The sequence below is a fragment of the Buteo buteo genome, chromosome 3 (assembly GCF_964188355.1).
Source record: "Buteo buteo chromosome 3, bButBut1.hap1.1, whole genome shotgun sequence".
Lineage (NCBI taxonomy): Eukaryota > Metazoa > Chordata > Aves > Accipitriformes > Accipitridae > Buteo > Buteo buteo.
Window position 1 is genome coordinate 38,780,821 of NC_134173.1, and position 17,917 is coordinate 38,798,737.

The following is a 17,917-nucleotide window of genomic DNA, read 5'->3' on the forward strand; positions in this document are numbered from 1 at the left end:
GGGAGGGGAGGGGAGGGGAGGGGAGCGGGGGCTTGTGCGGCCCCGGCGTCTTCTAGCTCGGTGAGGAAAACGAGAGCGGGAAGCGGGGAGGGTGCTCGGATGTCCCCCTGCCCGCCCGGGAGGCTCCGTGCCCGGCAGCGTCCCAGCCGGCGGCCGGGGAGGAGCGGCCGGCGATGGGGGTGGGCGAGGCCGGGCCTTCGGGGCGCCCCGGGGGTGAGGGGCCTCCCCGCCGCCCGCGCCGCGCCGTGCCGGGGGTGGAAAGCTTGGGAAGGTATAGCTGGGTGAGCGGGGGGGCTGCTTATTTCTAGGGAGACTCTGCTTCAAGCTGAGATGCTTCAAGCATCCTGTTCTGCTTCTTAAACCGTCCTCCGCTGTGTGCAAGCCTTAATGACGCATCCAGTTAAACGCCCGAATCGTGGGAAGTGGCTGGTGAAGGCTTTCAGAGAGCGCCTTTTCAGCCGAGATGGTGAAGGGGTTTCAAGTACGTTACTTCAACGGATGAATTCTCAAACAAGATTTTTGAGGCTTTGAAAGTACCTAAAATAGCCTGTGACGAAGCAAGCCTCTTTTTCACGGGAATTCAGGGTGCTTCTTGTTACTCAGTGATTTGGATTGAGACTTACTTAAATAGCAGTTTGGCATAACAGTAAAGCTCTGAAACAAAAAAGCAAAACCCACCTTTGAGTCCTGACCATAAATACAGTGTTTCAGGTCCAAATAAACAATTTTGGAAATCAGAGCCTTTGTAAGAGGATGTGTGAAGAGAGAAGGCTTTTCCCAAAACAAAGGTTAGCACTGTGGTTCAAACCGAGTAATGATGCAATGAAGCTAACCAGAAATAATAATTTACTGAAGAGCATTAATCAGTAATTTTGAATGAGATTTGAACTTAAAGTGCTCAGTCAAGTAACAGGATGGCAGTGTGGGTACTTTAGCCAGCAGAAGTAAAAGCAACTAGTTTTGTGAACATCAAAACTAATGAAGCCTTCTTCTTGGTGTCTCTCATATGAATTAATTGGTATCTAGTCCAGTTGAGTATCCAAAATTTTCACTTGGTTATGGCACTCTACCAAAGTCTTATTTTCACACGATGTGTAAGTACTTAATCTTTTTGAGACACTCTCCTTTTGTCTAGTGAGGCTGAAACTGCCAAACAAGAAGCTGCTAGGGAGGAGCAGATGTACTCGTGACCACGTACAATTTATCAGAGAAAAGCTAATGATGGATTATTAATATTTTAGCAAATTGGAAAATATAATGTAAGGAACAAGTTGTCCTGAGGAAACAAAGAAAAAATTGATAATCTGTAACAGGGATTACTGAAAAATATAATAATTAGTAGAAAATAACTGCCTGTGTGACTATATTCTTGCAACTAGTAATTACTGTCAAGTAAGACAACAACTTTTTGTGGTTAATGTGGGATAGTTTCCTGAAGCTGCACTATAGGAAGTGGCAGTTTGATAAGAAAAGAGATACTAAGAACACTGCAGCAACTGGGTGAGCAGTGACACTTAGAAGGATATTGCTAATGATTTACTGTGAACAAAATTTTTTACCGTAAATGGACTGTAAAATTCCTTACTTCTGTTTTCATTGGCACACAGCTGCCAGCATTTTGTATTTGGTGTATTTAGTACCTGCTTGTCCGCTCTTCTGTCCAAAAAGACTCTCTTGCGGGATTAATATACGCACATGGAGGTGCAAATGCTCATAGAGCAGTATTGTATCTTTATGCTGATCACTAGCCTTCTGCATGATCTTGTTACTCAGAGTTTTCTGTTGATCTTCTGTAGCATCACGAAGACTTTTTCCTTCCAGATAAACTGAATATTAGATAAGAGGGACTATTGTCTTCTAGTGATCAGAGAATCTTCTTCTAATATTCCTGCCTGGTATCTCTGTTTGCGTACTTAAATATGATCATCATGGACTAAGGAACCTTTCAGATAAATGTAGCAGAAAGCAGTAGGCCTGGTTTTCCTACTGGGATTGCCTGAAGACAATTCAGGTACAGGCTATGTGATCTGTGTTGTGCCATTGAAGAAGCTTGGGACAGCTTGGTGTGACTTATTCAAGAGACAATAATGCTTAATTTGATTTAAATTTGCCAGGGTGATTGTTGCAGCAAATGATACAATGATCCCTTCTGATCTGAAATGTAATGAAAATTGAAGCAAATTTTTAAATTGTCATTTGGGGAAAGATGATGGAGAGAAAAGCAAACAATGTGGGTAGGTGAATGTGCATGGGAATGGCTTGTCATTTTTTAATCTGCTCAGTTGTTTTAGAGCTACGTGTTTGGTACACTGTAAGGGTATGCAGTAATCCACAAGAAGATAAATATCATTGTTTTTGTTTGTAGGAGGAAAAGAAACAGGGCAGTAAAAGAACGTAAAAATGAGAAAGGAGCAAGTTTGTAAGGTGAAGGCGAAGAAGAAAAGCCAGAAAAAGCAGGAGGAATAAAAAAGAAGTTACATAAAAAAGGCAAGAGGTATGAGACAGAGCCCTCAGCAGTCAGTTGGAGTCTTTCCTCTTGGATCAGGCTTATTTAAAAGAGAAAATAAAAAATGCTTCCTTTTGGCAAGACTCACGTTTACCCCCACTCCAGACTGTCCTGATTGACTGCTTGTTGAGACTACAGCTAAACTAAATTTAAATTATACTGCATATCATAAATCATTGTATTAGAAGAATGCCACCGATTAATGAGCCCTGCTTGGAAAATAAATGCATGTTTTTACTGTGCATTTTATTTCCATAAATACCTTTGCATTAATGCAGTCACAGCTGTTTTCTGGCCTGATTTATTCAATAGCACAGTGACTCTGCTGTTTGACAGAAAGAAACACGTCCAAGGTGATAAGCAGAAGCAGCAATGAAACAATTACACAAGAAGAGATTTCAGTCTCTAGTATCCTGATTTGTAAAAGAACTGCAACTATATGACCTGTCTATAGCAGGGAGAAGAGATGCTGAGTAAAAGGCATTATTATTATGAAAGAATGAGTGACATCTACCTAAAGCAACCATTAATTTAGCCCTATATTTTTCACTTCCTATAGCATAGCTGAATAAGCCATTTTAAATTCCCCTTCACCTGTGCCAAATTCAGTGCTATGGTTTTCTGAGTTTAAACTGTGTATTCTATTGACAAATTTATTTCCATTCACAGTTTTTATCTGAATTTGTCATGAAGTCATCTGTTACACTGCTAATAGGCCATGACATTTCTTGTATGAAAAAAATATAAAGAATAATTGAATGCTTAGAGTGCTCAGCCTTATTCTGTTGGTGTTCCTGAGTTATGTTATTTATGTTAATCATTCTAACTGAATTACAGCTGTCCATTAGATTATATACATTTCTCATAAATAAGTGAGTTTTAATTGATCATTAAGGGAAAGCCCATTCTCCAACTAGAGGGAAAAAGTATTTTTATGACTTAATACATTGCAGTGAAAAGAGCTAGAGAATTCTCAGGATGTGACAAAAATAATATGTTAAAAACTCTATGATCGTCTAAGATTTTCAGTAGAAAACTTTGTCATTTAGAATGTTAAGGTTTTTGATTGTCAGATGGTATTTTTTTCATGCATGGTGAGTGAACTAAGCACCTTGCTAGCCAGTTGGAAAATGTGTTTCCATCAGCAGACTTTGTGTTCAAAAATGTGCCTTGGGTGAACTTAGGGCAAACAGGGTCATGAACAGGTTTTGCTGTTTGTTTTCTGGATTATCAAGTTGACACTTGAACTGCTGATACCCTCTCTAGTTTCTAATGGGGTTACAGGCAGTACAGAGAATCAACATCCAGCCATTTGCATTTGTCAGCCAAAATTCACTAACCACTTATGAAAAACCAGATCAGGTGTTTTGGGAAGAGGGGGAGAAAAGAGAAGGTAAAGAGTGTCTCAGTTATCCAAACCTAAACATCTGCATTGTCTGTGGTGGTGTTCCACTTATAACTGGTTGAATCTGCAGCAAAGAAAGGTGTATTTAAGTTGGTTATTCTTAAGGAGGAATTCTCTCTCTTTTGTTTATTTGTCTATTTATTTTAACAATGCTTTCATGGCAGTAGACACCTGTTACTAGATTTGTGCATTCTTACATAAACTTAGAACATTTTCTAAATAGTTGGTGATAGTGACAAATGGAAAGCAGCCATTTGTTGGAGAGGCATTCAGAAGGATGTAATTATCTGGAATATAAGGGACACAAAGAACTTAAGCCAGCTGAAGCATGTCTAGTTCAGGCAAAGCTAAAGTTGAAGTGAAGTTTGGCTTAAAATTGCTAAGGTAAAATGTAGGCTATCTATTATAAAGTCTAGGTCAAAAGCTTGTTCTCCTTGCTCTCAGCTGATTTGTATCGACCTCCCCAGTGAGTAACTCAAATAGCATTTGGCCTTTGGATCAGTAGTATGGCCTGGTAGTCTGGGATTTGTTACAGCATTCCTTGGATTCTGTGGGTCTTACTGCAGATTTTGCCAGGTCTGGTTCAGCTAAATTCATCCCTCTGAGTGTAATTACAGCTGAGAATGAAGCAAACTTCTCAGAGCAAGATTTTGCATCTGGTGATTAGATTTGGTATAAACTGTGAAGATTATTTGGAATTTAAGTGAGGCCTTTCATTGTGTCCCTATGCACCAGTGCAAGAATGTGTGGATTTGTCTCCTACAGCATGAGAGTCTCAGAAGAAAAGAGCAAACATTTCTTTGTGCACCTGTAACTGTTACTTGTAATGTCTGCTCTTAGAAGGACAATCAGAAACTAGCATCGAAATATCTTTAAACTGGAAGTCATACCTTCCGGATAGGTTGAGAGCAACTGGTGGAGCTCAAATTGTGCAAAACACAGGCTGGCTACAGATAAACACTACAACAAACCATGATCAGTATTATTTCAATTACCTTGTGTAAAAATAAAATCCTCATTAGAGTGGCAGCAAGAGAATGAGGCTTAGTCAGCCATTCCCAGCCATCATACCTGCTACCGAAATTAGTAAGAAAAATAAAGAGAAAGTACTTTACTGCCAGTGTACTGCCTGCTCTTTTCCAGAGACAAATTTTTTAGCAAAAATGTGGAAAGCATCAAAATCATCTCTAGCCTAGAACTGCATTTGGTAAAACTGCTGTATAGGCTGCAGCAAAAGTAGTGATATTAAATGAGCTATCTGAATTGCAAAAATTGCTGATCAGAAGTTCTAGAGTTTTGTTTGTTTGTTTAAAAAAGAAAAGTCTGTATTAGTCATAAATTGGGGTGTTCTTAACCTCAGAGAATATGCAGATATGAACAGAAATAGTAACGTACTTAATAGGTTGTCCTGATGGCTCATACCTTACTGTGAGTAACTTAGCAGCTTTCCAGAATCAACCTGGAATATTCGTATCAAATCAGCCACCACCCATAGCTGCTTACCCCAGATGCCATGTCTGAACTAGCCTTACTTTACCTTCAAGCTTTCTATTATAATAATTTTCTGAAATTTCCACATTAGAAAAGAAAACATTGTCCAAGGAGCAGCAGAATACACGATGCCTCAATTCCTGGAGATTTGTTTCCTTTGTTTCCCAAAATTCTCTCCCACCTCTGCTTCAATAGCCTCCCATCTTCCACTGAGTGTTGTGATCTTCCCCATGGGGTGTTCAGATAATGTGTACTGTCTGGTTAGTGCAGAGCTGTAAGGCTGGCATGTTCTGGCATGGCTGGCCAGCGCATACTTGCTGATTAGGCATCCTGTTGGCAAATTAAAGAACTGAGTCCTCTCTAATGAACTTTGTATCTTCTGTTATAAATAAATACCACTCAAGTTTATTTAACATACGAAATGTACTGCCGCCTTCAGAGTTTTTTGCATATTCAGTCATGCCGGAAATAAAATGGAGAAGCTTCACTTAGCTGTACTTAAAATAACTTAAAAACTGAAAGCACCTGCAGGAAATGGGTAAACAATACCTAGTATTGTTATAAAAAAGCCCTATAAATGCTAGAGCTTTCCCTGTAGGAGGCCTTTTCAGTACAGAGCACTTGCTTAGGGATCCCTTGCAGCTAGTTTCAGTCTGGCTGTAGTACAGGGATAAGGCAGCCAATAAGATGAGTAGTATTCTCTTCAAAATTACAAATTTCAGTAAACCAGAAGTGCTCAGATGCCAGAACCTGCTCACGCTCATGTCTTTGCAAGTCATTCTGGGGATATATCCTGCAACATGAGCTCGCACAACTCCTGAGACTTGTTCGCAGCCTCCGAAGACTACTTCTGCCAAGGCTAAACACAGACACACAAAAAAAAGGGAGATGTGACTTATTACTATAGAGACAAATTCTTAGATGTATCAGCTAGTGCTAGCATTTCTGGGACCCTCACCTGCTCCTTCATTTACAAGGTGAAAGAATATAACTAAAGGTTGCTGTTTTCATGAAGTAAGCTTTATTTCTATTTCTCTCTAAGCCTATTTCACTTTTCAGTGAGACATGTAGCAGTTGAAGAAATGTAACTTAATCACAGGATCTTGGCACACTCACTACTCTATATTCATTAGGCAAGCGAATTTCAGAGTTAAAGTATTCTGTGTTTTATTCCTTTGGAGCCTGATAATATGAGTAGGACATGGACAAATCTGAGTGGAGTTGGCCTAAAACTCACTGTATTTCATGACTCCTTTGAGATAGATCATGAACAATCTCCTGTGTGTTTTCTGTCTGGTTAGCCTTCTTGTGTATGACTGTAAATAGTGTATTTGAATGCTTCTTTTTTAAGTTGTGGATTTTTAAAGTGTTCTGCAGTAGGCATTTTCTGCCAGCTCTATCCTTCCATTAGCTCTGCTTTTATTTCCCACAGGTATGTCTTTCCCTCCTACTGGATCAGAACACTTTCAAGAGTGGTTCATTTTACCATTTGTTTAAATAACCCTTAGTTTGGTTTTGTTGGTTTGGTTGGGTTTTAATTCTTTTGTGTATTTCACTGTAATTTTTATTTAAAAAATCATACTGGACTGGTAAGTTTTATACCTGTTGCACTTACTGACAAGTAAAACCCAATTTCTTGCCAAACTTCAGACTGAAAGAGCAATTGCTTCATTTATTTGGAGTAGCTAGGCACGCTAAGTCTTGTTTAAGTGCAGCCTAACTTAAGAAAACACTTGGCTGTCCTGAACATTCAGTGCAGCAATATGTACACTTACTGTATTATTAGTCTTGTCCCTCCTCAGTGGGGAGAGGGGGATACATATTTGGTAATCCAAAGAATAAAGTCTGTGATATAGAAATGTGTGATTTCTTTTGCTTGATGTGACACAGCCAAAGGAGGCAGAGCAGGCAACTTTTTTCCAGAAAAAAAAGGTGCTTTATTTATCTGTTATTCTCTGTGATATTATCAGAGAGGACATTTATTGCCCCTGTTGAAATTTGCAAACAAACTGGAAGCAATGTCTTTGACTAAATGCATGTAATTAATTTTTGCTGTGATGAAATATGTAAATATTAAAAATATTATGGGTGTGTGTATTAAGCACTCTGAACTGGGGAGGAACAAAGGCTAAGTCCAAAAAACAACCAAGGTGGGGAGTGGGAACCAGAGGTGTTTGATTTGAATGGAACGGGAACAGGAAGCCAGAATACACGTGTTTCTTAAAAGCCTATTTGCAGAAGGTTCCTCCGAAGCATTGGGTTGCCAGCTGTCAGTTCTACCTGGCAGGTATAAGCAAGTACCTTCCTTTGGGGAGCAGGTAGTAATAATTCACCTTACAATTTGAGTATCCTGTAGGTGTGGTGGTCATGATAGTGTGTGTATCCTGTATAGTGTGTAGATTATGAGGAGAGACTTTGCAGTGGAAGTGCACCGTCATCCTAATGAAAAGTTTTCTGTTTTGTGGATAGAGAAAACCAGTTGTATTGGAGAGTTATCATTCACTCTTAAAAATTCATATGACTGTGAACTTCAAGACTGTTCCTTTTTTCATCTGATTAGTCAAGCTGGTCAAGTTTAAGACTAAATCCAGGAAGACTGACATTTAAAATAGCAAGTTAAAAAAAATAAAAAGGACTTCAAGCAGAATCTGTCAACATTACACATGCTAACGTTACTTCATTTTCGAGGGCCTTCAGCTTCCATTCCCTTGCTTTGTATGGAATGGAGGCAAGGTGCCAAGTTCTGTATATTATGCAGTCAAGAATAGAAGACTGGCATTCAGAGCATGAGTGGGACCCAGCTCCACAAGCTGACAGATGCCTGTCATTTGTCTGACATCTGACTTTCCGTATCAGGATTAAAGTTATTGTTTCTCATCACTTAAGATGCTGACTTCATTTGCCCATATGTTAAATTTTATAATAAGCGCTGGTGTACTTTCTTCCATGCTCTGCCGCCTTCTTCACATTCTACGTTAAAACACTTTTGCCCACAAAAAAAATTAACCCATGGTGAGGACTGGTGCACTGTAATTAATAGGATGGTAATGTTTCCTAGTACTCCCTGACCGTCCATATGTGGTCCTCCAAGCTGCCTTACAGTATGAGTTCCTTTGCAGGAGGAACCCATCTTTTACTGTAACTGTATAGTTCCTGTTGTTCTTGGCTGCTACAGCAATATGAGTGAGAAATAAGTGAATGGAGTAATGCCAGCGGCAGAATCTGGCCTGTGTTGTTGCTCCTGTGTTTCCTATGTGAAATTCATAAGCATAGTTCCTGTAATGGCTCCAAGATAGTATACAGTGGCACATAGAGTTGGATCATACCAACTGTAATTTTCCTGGTTTCAGTAAAACCTTACTGATTTACCTCTGTAAAGTCTCTGTCCATAGGTTTGTAGCCTTCAAATGATGTTAGCTGTTTTGAAATGTACTCTCCTGTGGCGTCTAAGAGAAAACTACCATTAAATCTTCCTTTAGGTTAAGGATGCTTTTTCCTCAAAGTTCTTACTATGTGTTTCTCTAATGCAAACTCAAACTCATTTGTTAGTGGTAAAATTTCCACTGATTTCCATTTGCAAAGTCAGTCTTTATATTTCTGAGTTTATCAGGCCATTACTTTCCTTGTAATAAACTGTTTTACAAATTGTGCCATTATCTGTTGCCAATAGGTGGAAGGTGATGTGTGAAGGTCCAGTTACACTGCACTGTGAGAATTAAATGCAGATGTACAGGAAGATGGTAATGTGAGCCTACAACACCTATCACAACACATTAGCTGAACTAGTCAAGTGTAGAGCCTAATGTTGAAAAGAAGATACCTTATTTCAAGAACCTGTTTGCTTTACTCATGACTGGGTACTAAAATGGCATGAATGTTAATTTAGAAAAACAGCCTGTGAACCTTTTGCATGCTGGTACATTTGGAACAAAATATTTTATTAATGGAAAGGTATTTGGACTTTGGAATGGAGCAGAGAAGGATGGGGATGCAGGGAACGAATAGACAAGGAAAGGTGATAAGAACAGAGTTAGGGAATTTTATGTGCTTAGGTGGGTGAACCTGATCCAAACAAATTTTTATTTGCTTAAACGCAAATATACATTACTAAATGGATTTAATTGTTCTTAATTACATTTTTACAAAGTCTAAGGGTAAGTTGGAATTTGGGCATCATGTGGAAGTTACCAGAAGAATACAAGGTAGCAGAGAGTTCCTAACTCCAACAACTTGCTCTGCATGGGGAGGACAGGTGCTAAGAACTAAGAAAAGAAGCAGAACATACCCACACCCAAGATTAATGTAATGCTAGCAAACACAGTGTGTCCAACAGGATCTTGGGGTAGAGTTGGTTGTTGTTTGAAAGGGGAAAATACTGAGATGGTAAAGGGAGTGTGGGAGCCAAAGAAGTGGAATCTGACAAATCCACATGCAGTGAAGTTGAGGAGAAACTTAGGTTGATGGCACTATGCTTAGTTAATCCGAACAAGTATTAATGAGCATTTAATATTCCATTAGACATATAGACCCATCAAGCGCATCTGTGGCCTGGCTGCAGGGTATTGCAATGACAAAAAAATAAGACAGGTATTTGTCTGCCTACTCCAGAAGTCCATGGTGTTTCTCATCATAATTTCATGTCACAAATTAGTGCAGCCTAGTGGTGGTGGGTTAGCCCCACAAGCAGAGCTGACTCTGTGTTTTGAACCCCTATTTATATAGGTCCTCCACTTGTAGTATCCAAGTATAGACCAGCTAAGGCTGTTCCTCATAGTAGGCTGTCATCTCCACTTGGATTAATGAAGAACGGAAGAGGGAGATAGAGCAGTGTGAATGTAATGCAGTGACAGAAATGGGCTGAGGTATCCCGTCAGGGAGGGTGTAGGATCTCGGTCTTTGTGAAAGCAGGTAAGGCTCTGAAGTTTTATTTCTGTGAGAGGGGAAATGACGTTTGCATCTCCACCTGGAAGAACATTCCATTCTTGCCCCATGGGGAAAAACTGCACAGAGGTCAAGTCAAACAAAAAAGTTCCTTTGCGTGCTTGGAGTGTCTGTCTTCAGACGGCTCTGCCCACTTTCAGCTTTGCTTCATCCCAGGATCCTGTGGTGAAGGAGGGGTATCTTAGGACATAGTGCACGTTCCCTTCAGTGATCAAATGCTTAATGATTCCTAGCACTCTGAAAGCAAGTCTCTCTGCTGCCACCTTCACATCATCTTTCAATGCAGCCCACTCCAGTCTCTCACTTTAGTCCTCCCCTGCTCTCTTGCCTGAATGTTATCAATATTTTCTGTTATTACAGAATCTCATTACTCTTCTGCTAAATAATTAGACAAAAGCTGGCTGATAGAGTTTAAACGAATCAGCCTATTTGACAGTTAACCTGCCTGACACTGAGCTGACGCGGGTTAATTGTCAAAAAAGCTGATACACTTAAACTATATCAACCACCTTTTATTTGCTTGTTCAGTGAATGTGAGCTTGCCTTTGTGGAACTATTGTTACTGATAAGGAACACTGTGTTTCCAGTGTTTTTTAGTCCTATTATATGAGTAGCAATGTACCTGTTGGGAGGGATCTGGGAGTGTGCCCCTTCAGTTCTGCTCCTTCCTATTTTAATGTTTCCTTGGTTGTTAAGAATCATCTTCTTTCACTACCAAAATTGATTCACCTGTTAGTTGTGGTCACTTTCTCTTTCCAGAACAGGGTGTGTGTTTGTTTATTTCAGGTCCTTTTTGTAATTTGATTTAAATGGTCTATTGAGGAAAAAGGAAAAGGAGGAAAAACTTGTCACTTATACATCCACTTTGTTGTTAGTACAGCACAACATTGTTTAGAGCATAGTCTTAAAAATTGATCTCCTTCCTTTCTCTAGCTATCCATAGCTATTTTGTTCACATCATTCAAAAGACAGCATATAAATACCATCCTTGAGTTTGTGCAGTATATAATAGGTCAGGCTCAAACATAGTTTGTAAGTAATCCTGATGTATGTGTTTGTATGTGGTGGTTTTGTGTGTGGGTATATATATGTGTGTATATATATTTGTGTATTAAAGTCTTTCTATAAACAGACTATTGATAAACATTTTCTCATAGATATTCACAAGTTTTTCAGCTGATGGTGAAGTACTCATTTTGACTTACAGATAAATACATATGCCAAGGTGTGTCTTTGAATGTATCCCATCCCATGCTAGCATATATTGCCAAAGGAGGAACTTGACTTAAGGCATTATTGGGATAAGAATTGGGTGGCTGAAGTATTTTCCTTTTTTTTTTTTCCCTACCAAGATGTATAAAATATCTGAGAATCCTAGACTGATTGTGAAGCTGGCCTTTCTGCTCACCCCTGTGACTGTGAGTAGCTGGATTTTTAATGGGGGTTGCCAGTGGCAATATGAAAGCTACGGGAAGTAGGAGGGTCTGTTTACTTTATGTTGTTACTGAATTATCTGATTTGGTCTGAGGAGTATTTATTACCTTGTTTATGTATTCTGGGTAGCTTTTAAAAGATTATCGGTGATGCCTACAGCATTGAAGGGTGGCTTTTAAATCATGTTATCTAGTAAGTAAAATCCAATTAAATTATGTAAGAAATATATACGCACAAGTTATAGTCAAGAAAGTCTTTCATATTTTTTCTATGTTTGAATAACTTTATGATCCTGATCTTATTTGCTTGAGTGTAAAGCCATGCAATTTTATTTTGTATAACGTGCTTATTTGCAGTGTCTAGTGGACCATGAAAATAAATTGGAAGCAAACCATTTAATGTAAATGAAATGACCTTGGAAGGCATCTGCATATTGAAGTATGTAATAGGACTGTTTTCTTTTTCACCAAGGAAGCACATAATAGTAAAAAGATAAGAGAATAGGATTTGGTATACAGAGTCAGTTTTGTTGTGTTCCTAATCCAGAAATGCTGATAAACTTCTACTCAAGGAAAAGGTTAAAAAACACGCATCAAGGTCTGTGACACACAGAGCCAGCTGCTCAGGACTACACATGTGAGGAACATTCCTTTCTAATCTTTGTAGGTGATCAGGTTATGCCCTGACATGGGACCCTGGCGTGCTCATATTACCTTAAGCTGGCTCAGCAAGTGACCGTTGTTGATTTGCCAACTAATCATCCAGCCCCTTAAAAAATCTTGCAATCCATATGTGGTATATTCGTGTTGTAGGGAATGTAATGTTACTAATATAAATCCCTCTTATGTTAAATGGGATGTCCTTTAGTTTGAAAGGTGATTCATTACTTCTAATTCCACAAAACAGAAGACTGTTTTCATGAGGAACTTCATCATTTTCTGGAAATGTAACTTTTTTCCCCCAGAGAGATTCTACTGTTCATTTTTTTTTTTGCTGTAGGAAAATCTTGGTATTCCACTGGCTTTATTTCTGGACTTTGCTCCTGTTAAGCATTTACTTATTTTAAACTGAAATAACTGAAAGAACTCTAAATGTTTTCAATAGGCTTGTATTTTAATATGTTTAATCCTTCTGGACAGAAACATCAGAGCTGGGAGAGAAGATTAGCTGTTGGTCACCAGAGGTAAAGGGGAACAACTTACTGTGTCTAACATAATTTACATAAATTAATGTGTTGTTTATTCCTAGTTCCACACAGTACTGTTTTCTTGCTGCTTTAGATATACTGGCAAGGTTAATATTTTGTACTAATGACAGGACAAATACAATTTTTTTCCTTTATTTCAGGGTTAGAGAGTCATCCTGACTTAACAGGCAGGGATTTGTGAATTGAGAATGGTATTTCAGTTTGACAGGATGACCTCCAAAGTTCCCTTCCAACCAAAATTTTTCTGTCATTTTTAGTGAAGGGTATGGAGTTCTGTCCAAGAAACCACGAAAGCCTCTCTGAATAAACAAGAGCAACCCAATGGTAGCAGTCTAGTCTAGCATTCTTCTTCTGAATCCTTCATCTGGAGGACAGAAGGTGTGGTCCGTGGGTCTGGAGGATCTGTTTTGGTCCATGGGATTCTGTGGGCTTGGACTGGTGTGGGCCCAGGGTGAACTCATGGCAGTTACTGCAGCACAAAAGGCTCAGGAAGACGAGTTGTAGTTGCCCTATGGTAATGGTGAGCTGATTTGCAGGAAGGGTAGTCTGAAGTGTAGTTGTCCTGCAGTGCTGGGAGTTAATGCTTTCTCTTACCCGAACACACAGTACAAACCTGAACAACACAGACCAGGCAGCTATGGCAGAGTTCATGTCACAGAAATTAGTCATGTCAGAGCACACTGGAGCAGAACTGTGTGATACATATGTTGCTGGACTGAAACAGATGTGAAAAAAGAGCCAACTTGAGGTAATGACTCAGTGGACCCATGGGCACAATTCTTTTGTGGCTAAATTGTAGCTCAGTAAACCAGATAGTATTAGGAATGCTTTTATGACCTTACTTCTGTTACACAGAAGATTTTGCTCCTTTTATTGAGTGTATGGCTCATAAATGTGCACATTTAATAGAAATATGATTGTGTGCCTTCTTTCCTCACTCCTCTTTTCCTTAAGTGCTGCCATCTCTCATTTTTCCAGGGGCTGGATAAGGCAGAAACTTGGTAAATGTGATTAATAGACAAGCTAACCTAGCAAACTTTAATGCAAGATATGATTGGGAAAAGGAGAAAATTTAATTGGCCATGGAATACAGAGATCCTCTAGCTGAGCCAAACTGATAGGTGTGGATAGTGAAGGTGTGGCTGTACTGCTTTTACACTAAAGCTGGCCTGCTCAAGACACTTCAGATGGCTCTGCCTCCAACAATGTGGTCGACCCACAACCTCGATAATATAAGTCACCAGAGACATTCTGAGCAGCAGGCAAGCAAATGTGTGGGTACAAGGTCACAAAGATTCTCAGGATTTGTGAGTAAAGAAAAAGTGAACAGGTAGATGGTTTAGCTTCTCAAATGCAGAAGCACAATTCTGAGTGGGGACATGAGTCTTTCTTCATTTAGAAGAGAACCTCTAGCAGATTGCACCTCATCTTTATTGTTCTAGCACTTGTATGAATGATATTTATATGCTCTATCTTTTGTTCACCCAAGTATTGTGTTTGTATTTTTAATTGCTGTTGTGTGACTGGGATAGATGAAGGAATTTCTGGGGAAAAGTTTTATAATCTGTCCTGCATAGGAATTAGAGTACCATCGTGATCACAGTTGTGACCACAATGGGCACAGACTTTCACTGAGCTCCTGGTATATCTTGTGTTTCTTCGCCTTGAAGGTACAAAGCAGGTCATTGTGTAAGATGTGACACAGTGATGTTATAGATAATATGCAATCCCAATAGGATTGGGACAGGGTAGACTTTCTCAAGTGTTGTATGACCGTAGCACCCGTATAAACAAAGAGTAGCTCTGGGAAGACAGTTATTGGAGCAACACGGAGATTTGGGGCTGCTCACACCTGTAAAAGCAGCCTGTAGGCAATATTCAGAAGGCTATTGTAAATGAGAACAGTTCCTAGCTGACTGTCAGTGTAACTAAGCACCAAAGAGTGATCCCTGGTTTTGTGCCAAAATAAAGCAGATACGGATTCAGATCATGCAAGGAAATGTGAAAGATCTATAAAAGACGTCATCACAGAAGATCTGTACAGTACTACCTGCACATATCCCTGCTCACTCAGCCATTGTATTTAAAAATCTCATCTTTTTTGAGAGTCTGCTTTAGTCTGATAGTCTTTTTTGAAAGACTATTTTGAGTACCTATACTGTCCAAAAAAAAGACTACTGTTGTAGTCACGTGTTTTGTGTTAGTAGAAGGGTTTTAAATGGGGTTGTTATATGCATAGGGATAAAGCCAGGTTCTTTTCTGACGTATAACTATCTATGTGATGCTTAGATTGGAGAGTCATTTTGTACTTCTTCAGACCTTGGCTGAGATCAGAGGGGACATTGCTTAGTGAGAAGTGGCATAAAGTGCAGAGATGCAGTCTGACCTGGTAGGTTCACAACTACAGTTCAGCATTTCACAGACTTAGCAGCTCAGTTTTGAAGACAGCATGTGTATAAATGAGCTTAGCACAGTTCCTGAGCTAATGAGCTCTGACTCTTGCTACTGCACAATAACTGGGGCACAGAGCTGCACTAATGCAGCTTTGTTGCTCCATGGCCTGGAGCTGGCTCATCGTTCTCAGATTTCTATGCAACGTGCTGGCCCCACACCGTGTTCAGCACAGTCAGATCCCGTTGCATCTATCAGCACAGAGTGATTTGGGAGGTTGTTTTTAGTGTCCTTTGACTGAGTCCCAGATGAGTCTGGTTGTTCTGCTCTTTAGAGCTTCTCTGGTAACTTTTTGGACAATAAATGGGGTGTTCTTCAGGCCTGTGATTTACCAACATTTGGTAAAGAATAAAATTGCTTTGTTCTAGAGAAAGTTGAGTTGAAGACACCTTACTGGATTCTGAAACAGTGACAAAAGCTGGTTTAAACTACTGGGGTTAGTTTGGGGGTTGGTTTGGGTTTTGGTTTGGGGTGGGGGGTTTGGGGGTTGGGTTGGTTGGGGTTTTTTTTTTTTGGTCTTTCAACTCTATTATCAGATGTGTGAATATGCCATTTTGGCAAGGTGTCATTTTCCAGTTCATTGCTTTGGAATGCCATGTGAGAAATGTGCATTCGCATTACAAACGGCTTTAATGGGTAATTGGATAAGTGCAATTTAATGAGAGAAATGAAATTTTAAAAATCCATGTTTATGTAATTCAACTGTCAAGAAATTACCCTCATGCTATAGCATAACATTAAGGGAGACAAAATAAAATAATGGGATGAATAAATTACCATGTACCGAACATTTGTGTTAGATCTGCTCTTTCTTCTTTCCAGTTGTGGCTGTTAGTAATGCTTTTGCAAGAAAAGGAAATCACGATGGGGCAAATGAAAGTTTAAAAGATATTTCCATTTTGCTTCAGTCCAGATTTTAACAATGGCTTCTTTGCTAGGAGTGGCCAAGTTGTGTCCTGTCTGGGACTCAGAACCCTGATGCTCAGATGCCCAAGTCCTCGTGTACACGACTTGACCCACAGCAGAGAGTCCTGAGGACTTCTGATGTTGCTAAAGATGTTATGTGGATATGTTCAGACTTCTGCTTAAGAATGATGTCTATGTTTCCCTTAAGAAACATGGAAAATATTCTTGGACTTACTGGGGATTAGAAAAAGGAGGAGGCTTGGATTCATTTTGCCTGACTTTGGTGATCTGGGTTGCTCACATTCAAAGACAGAAAAAGACACTTGTCAGAAGGCAGAAGGTTTTATCTGAGACGATGATGAGTGGAGCTGCCTGCCTACATGGACTGGCAATGGGAAGGCTCTGGTAGAGGAAGGTATTTGTCAGTCTGCATGATTGCTTTTGGTTTTCAAAGTTAGAAGATGTTTTTGATTTCTGTTTGATCCTAAGAATGTTTTTTCACTGTTGTTAATTAAACATTAACTCATCTCTTTTCCTGAGGCAATGTTTCCAGATACATTTCTGTTTTGTGTAATGGCAGTCCTTTTGACTGGTGTTTTGGGATTTGTACTAGGGCCTACTAAGTGGAAATGTGTGAATCAAAAAGCCAGCTTTCATACCTTAGAAATGGAAACAGACTTGTATCTCTTACAGGCTGAGAGCAGAGCGGGTTTTGCAACAGCCTCTTGAGGGACTGATATAGTACCCCACTATATGGGAAACTGTTGACAGTGCCCAGGTTGCACCCTATAACTCTGTCCTGGTGTGAAACTCTCCTTTATGTGATTACTGGTTGCCGTTCCCAAAACTAATAACATGAGTTAGTTTGAGCTTAGATCTGATGTACGTAACTAAGAACTTTTAACAGACTGCTTGTATTCTTCACAGGGCAGGCACTGAAATCCATTGAGTTTGCATTCACAGGTGCATTCTCTGTCATTCTGCAATAAAAATCTATATGTAATATAAATCAGTGTTTAATCTAGCACCTCTTTTTTTCCCTTCAAGGAATTTTAACATCTCATCTACTCTCAAGCATGTCACTGAGAGCTGAGTCACCACCCAGTGAATTAGTCTATCTTTTGACTCTATGGCAACAAATAAGTCCTATTTATTCTAGTTGAGCATGTATTTACATTTTAGGACACCCACATAGCACTGCTCACTTTTTTAATAACAGTAGGGTTGAAATGTTATTTATTTTGGAAAAAGAAAACTGTCTTGCTCAAGACTATTGATCATGAGCTTTTTAATATATATTAGTATGAAAGCCTTTAGGATTGGTTAACATAAATATTCACCTTTACTGCTGAGAAGATGTGGAGCTTGGAGAAATACATAAAAGCATTATATTGTTATTAAACAGTGTCTAAAAGCAAAAGGGGAATGAACTGATTTGTTTTTCACGGTCTATTTAAAAAAATGTCAAAACACTGTAATGCAAGTTATATCTTTCTCCATACAGAGCTGGTTTTTCTAGTAAGGGCAGAATTATTTTTTGTTATTTTAAAAAATATGTTAGAAGTTATTATCCTCT

The 17,917-nt window shown here is 39.3% G+C and overlaps 1 long non-coding RNA gene across 1 annotated transcript; it reads left to right on the forward strand.

Moving 5' to 3' along the window:
* The first annotated feature begins 71 nt into the window (after nucleotides 1-71).
* On the forward strand, nucleotides 72-17,317 carry LOC142029076 (uncharacterized). The gene is made up of 3 exons (XR_012649805.1): nucleotides 72-2,494; nucleotides 11,696-11,761; nucleotides 16,374-17,317. It is a non-coding gene; the product is annotated as an uncharacterized LOC142029076 (long non-coding RNA).
* Nucleotides 17,318-17,917: the final 600 nt, after the last annotated feature.